Source organism: Amblyomma maculatum, unplaced genomic scaffold, assembly GCF_055883805.1.
Source record: "Amblyomma maculatum isolate TAMU_Amacu unplaced genomic scaffold, ASM5588380v1 scaffold_18, whole genome shotgun sequence".
Lineage (NCBI taxonomy): Eukaryota > Metazoa > Arthropoda > Arachnida > Ixodida > Ixodidae > Amblyomma > Amblyomma maculatum.
Window position 1 is genome coordinate 3,512,554 of NW_028146743.1, and position 10,100 is coordinate 3,522,653.

Consider the following 10,100-nt stretch of genomic DNA (forward strand, 5'->3'; position numbering starts at 1 on the left):
GCCGTCGACAGGGCGAATGGCAATTTTGTAGTCGTTTCGTGGGAGGGCTTTGGGTTTGCAGGCTTGTTTTTCTTTTCCCGCGTTCGTTGGCCTATTGTCCTCGCCAACTGCCTTGGCGTTGCTCGTTTCGTCTTTCCGTGGGCTTTTTCTGCTGGGTGCGTCTACCCACACGCCTTTTCGGGTTGCACGCTGGAACTCTACGTACTGTTCCCAGTTTTTTCGGTCTTGTTCGGGTCTGCCTTCCTTGGGTATTTCTGACTGAGTTACTGCGGCGCTGTGTTCCTCGCCTGCGTCCGTTTCCATGTCTCTGAGCAAGTAGAAAGGGTTTCTCGTTGTGATCGATGGCGCTTCGGCTGGAATCATGTTGCCGCGTTCGTCGATCGACGGCTCTTCGACTCGACGCATTTGCCGCGTTCGTCGCCAGGCCTAGCGGCGACACGGTCACATGCGCGTCCGAAGTAGGCCTAGCAAGGCCGGTCTCCGCTTCGGAAGCTGAGCTGCCGATAAATAGTAGTGCAGTGTAAAAAAGAAACTCGTAGTATGATTACCGCTGGGTATACAAGGCTGAGAGACGGCTTTTAAATGTTTTCATTTCCTATTTTATCAAAGTAAAGAATAAGACGGCTACATGCATATATGGTAGATACAGAGCACTCGATCATTTTAGTTTTCCACAGACGCTCTCTTTGACTAGAGCTTCATTCCGGCCTGCTATTCAGGCGAAGTTCCCGATTGCTCAGCCTCTCTACGGGCGGAGCGGAGAATCTACGCTCGAGCCATACTATTCCCCTTCCTTCCAAAGTAAGAGCTCTTCGGATGATTGCCGTGGCAGCCACCATTTGGTTGCGCATTCCACCGTCCTTGCACTATGCTCCTTTCATTCTATTCACCATTCAAATAGTTGCCATGATAATCACAGTCCTGTTGCATATTGCTGAGCTCTCGCCATACAGTAACCATCTCCCGTCGCAACCCCATTCCGCTTACGCCAACTGCAGCTGCTGCTGCCACCGCCGCCGCTCCGTTTCCACTCCCCGCATGTCGCGATGAGCATTAAAGTCACCAGTGATGATATAAGGGTCAGCCTCATAATGAAATCTGCCTACCAGCTGAAACGCAGTTGGAGCCGACTGGGAGCATCTGAGGCCCTATACAGGCACAAAGTAGTCGGGTGATGCGTGGCGTAAGTAACCGAGTGGTCAGACGTGACGCAGCTTCTGCTCTTTTTCTCACCTTAGCATAATTGATGGCTTATAAAATGCAAATCATCCCGAGCCTTGAGTACCCCTTGTCCATCATGGAGCTCGTGCTTTGTGGATCTAATTCGCTAGCACACGTTGCATGCGATTCCGCAAATTTTATTCATAGCACTTACTACAGTCGCTCTCATTACAGCGCCTCTGCCATGGCACAAAGACTCAATCTGCCCTCCCTTTGGCCACAACGATAAGCACCTAGCCTTGGCTAAAAATAAAGAAACGTACTTACGCAGCACCCACCTACGCCGTGAATTGATAATATTTAATTAGCTGCTTTAATTAGCTCCTTTGTTCTGCACGCCCTTATCGTCTCCCCAATGTTGAAACTATTGCTCGCAGTACTAGATGTTCTCGTTCTCGAAATTTTGTTACGGGCACATAGCGGCAATAGAAACGCATTTCCCGAATTTCCACCGCCACTGAAAACGGACAACACTTCCAAAAATATTAACCAACCTTATATAATTAGGAGCCTAACTACTTCCTTTTCCTTCTGCTCCTGCATGTTTCTGGTTTGTTTGTTTTTTTATGCCCTGCCCAAATACTTTCCTATACCACTCGCCTCATCGACGTCAGTCGACGCTGATGGTGCGAATACACGAATCGCGATCAAACGGAGGTGCGTCGGAAAGCGTTTCCAAAGTAAAAATGCAAAAGCTCGCTTTTAATCAAACGAATTTGTATCGAAAAGCACTGCATGCGTATGGTTCTTACTGGCCCGATAATGAAGTTTCTTTTGATGTCAGTCTTTCTGTAAAAAAGGAAAGGAGGTTTGGAGATGCGTGACATAGCGCTGAGTGGCGTCAATGTCTCACATTAGATGTCTCCAAAGTTAGGGCATCAATACATGGCGGCCTTGTGGCATCAGTGTGTTTCATTTTGCAAAATAAAAGCTCTATGAGGGACGCTTGTTCTTGTTTCATATCGAGTGAAAAACGCTAGGTTAAAATGTCGTAAAAATAAAGTAAATTAATGTCACACAGGTCGGGGATTCAGGTCGGTCAAAGCGGTACAAAATTACCTCCGCGCGATGCCATGTTGCTAAGAGAAGGGGTCGTCTTTGCGCTGTTAATCTGAAACACGAACCAACCAGCCCACAAAACAGCGTTACTAAACCGACTTGTGACTTCTTTACTGGTAACAGTGCGTGCTACAAGCTGCATAGGGCTCAAAAACTTTATTTCCTATTAGGAAAATAACTTTATTTGCAGCAATATACAAGCGGGAACTCTATACCTGTGCGCAGTGCGTACAGGTATATGCATTCCACTGTACTCTGACGTACAATGTCGAGAACAAAACATATTTCCAAACGGAGTCGGCACTGACATTTACACTACTGACATCCAGCTGTTTGAGGCAGAGCTGGAACGCATGTCTAGCACAGGTGAAAGACCTTGTGTTTTGATGGAGAGAGGCCATGTAGAGACGGCCGGATGTTAGGTACCGAGGACAAAGAAGATGCAGAAACAAATAGGGTATATGAAGCGTCCACTAAATGAAAACGAAAGAAGCAGCAGATAACCAAACAAAAAAATTAAAAAAGAAGAAATTGAAAAAAAATTATAAATAAAATGGAGCTAGATACGATAGAATGCCGTGTTCGCTTTGAGAGTTAGTATATATTAAGCGCTTGAGCTATTACATCTTGGATGCGATACGTGCAACGATCTCCGCGCACCACAGCATTCCGAAGCTCCGCACTGCACTGCACAAGCGCGTCATCAGCCCTGGGCGCCATCTCCAGATTATTTTTTTCATGATGCCGTCACGCTGGTTTCGGACCGTGCACGAATTCGACTGTGGGATATGCGGGTGAATGTGCGGACGCGTCCCAGTTCCTAACTTCTTTACGGGCACCACAGAGCATTTCGGCATTCGTGCTTGAAGTAAACTAAATGAAATCTTTATAAACGTGATCACTATTTGTACCTGATGGGATGAGAAAAGAAATTTTAAGCGCGTTGCCATCCTCCCTCAGAATCTATGACAGGAATGGTGTGCAACGAACATGAATGGGCTGTTTACACAATCTATACAGATACCTCCGCAATCTAGTCAACACGACGACCGTAGAAGAATTCTGCTTATGATCACCTTGGGCGCAACAATTTTGCTTGATCACTCGAGTGAATCGCATTGTTTCATTGCGGGCAGACACATCGAAGCAGTGAAAGCTTTGATTAGTCAATGTAAAATTACATTAGCAGGACGCTCAAGCTTCGCTTTTTAAGCGCCTTTAACGCTGCACTTCTAACACCGCCTTTACATTCCACGATTTATTTATATAAAATTCTGTTTAGATTATTTCAATGTCTTTAAAATATGGTTATTTACACAGTTACGCGATGTTACACATCCTTAACACATCTTAGCAAGCCATACGCACCACCCGTCTAACGCACCGCTTCATACTAACGACTTCACAATGGAGTGAAAATTGCTTACAGTGGATTCACAACGCGCCTTATTGCGAACGGAAAGGGAACAGAAACAAAATTCGGTCGGACTACCTGTTTTTAGCCGTTGAACCACAACTAATGTCTAACAGGATTTGGACCGAAAAAAGAAGTGATTCGTGTTCTGGCATACGCTGATGGCGTTGCTGTCTTCTGCCCCGATTACGAAAGCATTTTGGAAGTTGGAAAAATGAGAGCTTCCTGCGAAGAAATGATAGTGCCGTCAACTGGGGAAAGTGCTTGGGAGTTTAGCATGCTGAATGGTCTCGGACTGCGAGTGTCTCCACCAATATACCGTGGACAAAAACTGCGCCTAAGTGCTTAGGTGTCCCTCTTGAATTTTACGTCGATAGTGAGTCTTATTGGAAAAGTAAGGTTACAGAATGGACAGGAAAAACAGTTGTAGTTGGTATATTTAACTCCTCATTGTTTGGATGCCACAGTTTGCCATCTTTTCTTGGTCCGCAAGCTGTGGTACATGATGCAAGTGCTACACTGTTCCCGTTTCAATGTACAAAAGTTGCATTCGGTGTTTGCAGAGTTTGTGTAGGGTTCCTTCAGAAAAGGGTAAGCAGAACCAACCTGCTTTGAAGAGCATGCTCTGGAGGTCTTGGTTTATGTCACTTACTTTTACGGCCCGCTGTGGTGGTGCAATGGATCAGAAACATTGGATGTCTCTGCTGGACGAATTGGTATTGTTTAAAAAATTTAAGAGTCATGCTGGCCAAAGTATAGCTGACATGTCCTATTTTTTCTGTAACCTATTGATCTGAATGTTGAAATTGGCAATAAATACAAAAAAAAAAACGCCGGGGTGCTGCGGTGGGTTGGGCGCTCGACTAATGTGGCCAAGGATGCGGGATCGATTCAAATTTCCAGAGTCCTCTACTGCGGCGTATCTCATAGCCTGAGCCACTTCGTGACGTTAAACGCCACAAACCATGAACCACTTATTTGTACGGTTATTAGTTAGCCGTTTTTTTTTTTTTATTCATTAGGGATGCTAAGGACCCCGTTTTGCATGACGTTATTCAGCTGAGACTGGCCAGAGTTTTGTCTTAATTTGTTATTACTTACCATTCTATTCAAGGAGCCATTCGGGGGATTTTGAGAGAAGTTGTACAAGCTTGGCGTTTTCTTCATACTCGATTTTCATTGGATTACCTTAGTCATGTGACACGGAAAGCACTTAGAAGCGATATGTGTCACTCACTGTTCTCGACCACTGTATAGGATCATGTACAGTGGAGGCTCAGGTCAAGATGTTCTAAAATGAGTTAACAAAGAAAGGACATTACTCCCGCAGCCAAAACATTCCTTTTCAGATACTTTGCAGGTAAAAGCGTGGTTCCAAGAGAAAACAATTTTTGTCCCATGGGGAGTACACGGTATAATATGCAAAAAGGATGAAACCACTGGGCATGTTTTCTGTACTGTTAGGATCCAGTTTTTGTCTGGGACGTCTTTCAAATGACTCCTTAAATAGATTTCCGCTTAACTCTCGCGATATCAGGTACCTCCCAATTGAAAACGAGGACTGTATTCGTTGTGATTTTATAATGGGTTCCGGCCTGCATAGTATATGGAGACGTAGGAGGGCGGTAGGTCTCTTTGTTCTTGATGCCGCACGGCCAGAGACAGGATACTATGAGGAATCCATTGTAAGGTATTTTAAAATTATCAAATTTCTGAATCCAGCATCTGAATGGCTCCTGCACATTGGAACATTAAAGACAAAATAATTTTAGTCATGTTACCTCGGTCACATACGGCTGAGGGTTCTTCTGTAAACATTGTATATTTTGAGCGCAGTAAATAAGTAAATAAATAAACCATTCGTGTCCTATGCGTTACATGTTCGCCTGACATGCAGAGGGCCTGGGTTCGAACTCCGATAGCGACGAATTTATTTTCATGCATAACTTTATTTTCCGCCTTTTCTGCACATGGCCAAAGCTATAGTAGGCTAGACTTAATCCCACTCTCCACTTGGGATATGATGATGCAAGTTAAAGTAACGTCGTCTGACTGCGCCGATATGCGGAACACTTCCACGCCTGGATCGGGACTGACATCTAAGCAAGAACCACGCACGAGACAAAACGGTTCAGGTGTACAGAGCTGAGAGAACGGGCAAAATGGCTAAAGTTGCCTCACTGACCTGTGGCTAAAGCTCTTCACTGAACTAAATGTAACGCCATCTCCTTTCTTCTCCTGCGCCCCTGTTGCTTCTCTCGCTTTTCAACTGTGGCTCCATCTACTCGGGGCACAGCTTACGTAATGTAATGTCAGGTGTCTTTCTTTTTTTTTAACTTTAGACACACGACAGCCCTAGTGTGCCATAATCGTACGTTCAAGATGTCTACTGCAGACCTTATCGGCGCTTGCATGCGTGGCACGAGGAGGCCAGAACTAGCACGCTCAGTATTCCTTAACTCACCGGAACGAATGCTGGGCAGAAATGATCAGTAAATTTTCACCTTTATACCGGCTATGGAAAGAGCCAATCAAGCCTAGAATCAATGTCCTTACAAAGGGAACAACGGTGATATAGTGGTTAGACTAGAGAATTCTGTTTTGGAATCCTGGGTAAATGAAGGAATTCACAAGCAAGAAATGATCTGGCCCATGCCTTCTGACATTTATACAATGTAGAGGGGCAAGCCGTCCCTTCAAAAGTCTGCCTCGCCACCGTTGGCCCAGTGGTTAGGGCGCTCGGCTCGACTACTTAAGTCGAGTTACACGGATTCGATCCCAGCTACGGTCTCTGCGTTTCGATAGAGGCGAAGCGAAAGGCGCCGCAGCCACACGCTTCGCAGGCGGGATCTTCGCTGCGACAGCTAAAGACGAACGAAGACCGATGGAACAGCAACGAGTTTCAATTATTTCGTACCGCAACTTTGCAGCGTCAGCGCCTCAAACTGACATTGCGGAAATTAGCCCGGCTGAAAAGCGAAAAAAAAAAATGTCGCTGCCAAACCGTGCTCCATTAAGCACGACATGACTGAGGCAACAGAACTGTTAGAAGTTACTATCCCCGTGAAGTCTTGCTGTCTTTTTGCAGTTCGCCCTTCGGCGCGAGCATGGAACAGGCATTGTTTTGTGCTCCTACGCGGCTAGAATTATCTGAAGAATTATCACGCCGGGCGTGTTTTACCATTTCGATATGGTTACAGGTCGCCTTTACGTCGTCTTGAGCGTCACCGATAGCGCCAGGAACAGTGATCTTCGCCGGCCAGCGAGTTATTTTCGGGCCATAAAGTCGCTAGATTAAGGCCATCGTTCCGCAAGATAGCGCCTTTATTTTTTTTTTTTTTCAAAATACAGTCATTGTTTTGCATTAAAAAAAAAAATGCAAAGTGCCGAAATGCGCTAGAAAGCATGGCATAGTCGATAAAATCAAGGGCTACTGAAGTATCTAGACTACATTCAAGTCTGGTGCGGAAATCGTAGATAAACGCAGCGTGGGCATACAACACTTAGCAGTGCGAAAAACTATGAGTACAGTATACAAGATTGGGACGAGAGGATAATGGCTCGCCGCCTCATAAAGCCGCGATTTTTGTACTGCGTTGCGCGGTAACACGCCATCGCGAATGGTGAGCTGCGCTAGAAACAGCTCGCGAAAAGGAGGCGCGGAACGCGGCGAAACGTGGTGTTGGTCTCCGCTGCGCGGGCTGTTTTGCACCGCTAGAGAGGAGGTAGCAACCCAACAAACAAGGTGAAGACGCGCGAAAACACGTGACGGCGTTCGGCAATGGGAGAATCGGATGCTGTGGGAAGGCGCAAGGAAGAAGGCAGGCGGCAATCACAAAATGGCGTTACGTTTAGTTTATTGGGGGCTGTAAGGTCGTCAACGTGCATGTTTGTTCGGGTTTCCTTTTTTGTGTGTGTTTGCGTGTTTCCTGCGGTTTCAAGGAGCCGTCCCGCGAGGCGCGCGGGTGGAGTGGCGCCCGTACCCAGGAGGGGACCTTTTTCTTGTTTTTTTGGTTACGCTGTGAAGTGTGCCTGCGTATGCGCGTTGTCTGTTTTGGCTCTTTTCTTGAGGGAGGGGGGGGGGGGGGGGGGGGGGGGGCGCTCTGTGTTTGGCCGAATAGTTTGTGCGCGAGACTCCAAGCGCTGTCGGCAGACCCCTTCAGTTGCCCGTGGGGTGTCTGTACGTTGTTGTTTTATTGTGATGGCAATACTGCGCCAGGTTTCGGCCCATTGCGTCGTCCCAGGAAGGGCCACGTTTGACATTGAACAGCCGCGAAGAAGAAGAAAGCTCGGTCACCGGCAGCTAATGCTTTCGCTCCACATTCGCTTCAACCGCATCGAACCCTTCTCATTTATATATGGGCTGGTAGCGTATGCTCTCGCGTCATACTTTTAAGGATGCGCTTAAGTATCCCCAATAATCTAGCACCTTACACTGATGGGGCGTGATAGGGGAATAATGTATAGCCGGCAAAAGAAGCTTCCGCCGGGGTTTGGACGCTTCGGCGAACTCGATCTCGGCTACAGATTCCGCGGAACTGGATGATCGGGGGAGTGGGGCACGAATGATTTCTCGGAGGAGAGACTGTGACAGCCGAGAAGGGGGTAGCCCGGGGGTTGCGGCACGAGCGGAGGAGACGACGGACGTTCTCCTGCACGCTCGCTTAGGACAACGGACCGTCCTAAGCCGAAGGGCGACGCAACTCAGTGCATGTCTCTTCTGTTTTTCTTTCGATTCTGTTGCACATGTTCATCTGGCCAACCTTTTATTTTATTAAAGAATTTTGTTAATTTAATTCGGCCCATTGGAACCATTCTTTTGGTGAAGCAAGGAGAGGGACCTACAATAGCATCGAGAAGGGGAAAAAAAAAAAGAAGAAACTTCAAAAACCAACGACCACTCCTCCACCCGCCTTCCGTGCGCGCCGTTCTCCATCACCGCGGCGGCGCTCCATGTCGCCTCAGCAGGAAAACTAACCAGCGCGACCAATGGGGGTGAGGCCGCTGGAAATGTGCTGTGTGCCAACATCCTTCCAACTATAACGCTCAAAAACAAAATTCGTGTGTTCATTGATGGTTTGTATACATTACCTTTGGTTACCTGTGGTTATTGACGCCCACTTCCGTCCTTTTACTCAACCGAGCGGAACGGAATGGAACACAACGGAACGTTCGTGGCATATAGTGGCGCCGTGACGAACAAAAAAAAAAAGAAAATACAAGTTCAATCATATGGCTATTAATTTTTCGTTGGCGAAGAATTCTAAATATTGAGAAGCGCTTCACCTTATCGAATATTTTCTTCAAATTCTGGCAGAGAATGTCTCTTCCATTAACCATTCACTAAAGCGCGACTTGCGCTCATGTATTTGGTACAGGATCACACGACAGCGCGAGTGCGCCCACGTGCACTTCCCGCGGCGACGCGTCGTCCTGATGCCCCATGGGAGCGAATTGCGTCCCAGGGCCGACTGCCTCGAGTAACGCGTCGGGGCCCGAGGGCGTGCGAGTGTCTCGCTCCGAGCGAAGAAAACACAGTCACTGCGCAGTCTCATCGCGCTGTTGGGGCGCACGCTTGAGGCGCAGCCTTCGAAATGATCTCGTCGGCCTCGGTGGTACGTGTCACCGCTCGCTGTTTGCGTCGCGCTCCTAACGTGACTCCACCTACGCGGTTCCCGGGCGCCGCCGACGTGTCTTTTTTGATGGTAGCGACAAGGCAACAGTATAACGCTGAGGCAGCTTCAAAGCAAGGGGCGCTTTTATAACGTTAGCTCGTCTTGGGCCTGGCCATTGCGCACGGAAAGGCGACGCGTGTGGAACGCACGCGGCCGGTCACTGAAATTCCCCTTTAACGAGCGATTATCACTGTTGATCGGAGGTACGCTGCGTGTTTTCGCGAGCAAGAAACTTTGCGTATGGGCCGAGGTGCAGCGCGCTTCTCATCGTAGTCAGGGAAGTCGTTCTCCGCAGTACAGACCTCAGCACTGTGCCAAGGTGCCGCGCACCATTGACGGAACTGCGTGCTCATGTTTTCGGGAAAGTCCTGACTGTGCTTACTTGTACGGCGAATCAGGCAGGTTGCCAACACGCTGCATTTAAAAAAAAAAAAAAGCAAAATTTGGGGACATTTCAGCATAAGTGTGGCATGACAGCGTTATAGGCTGCCGTCTTGCGGCTCCACTTGAGGATTTTTCTTCGCGTACCTGCTCGTTATTATTCGTTTGATCACTAATCTCTGAAGTTCTGTCGTTGTTAAATCACACATGCTCATTAGCACACAATCACAAGTGATCACAATATGTAAAAGACCACCCGACATCGGTATAAAATCTCGCTTCAATGAATAGTACGAAAGTACCTGCGTGGCCTCTGACTCGGGATGCAAGAGTTCCGAGTCCCATCCTGA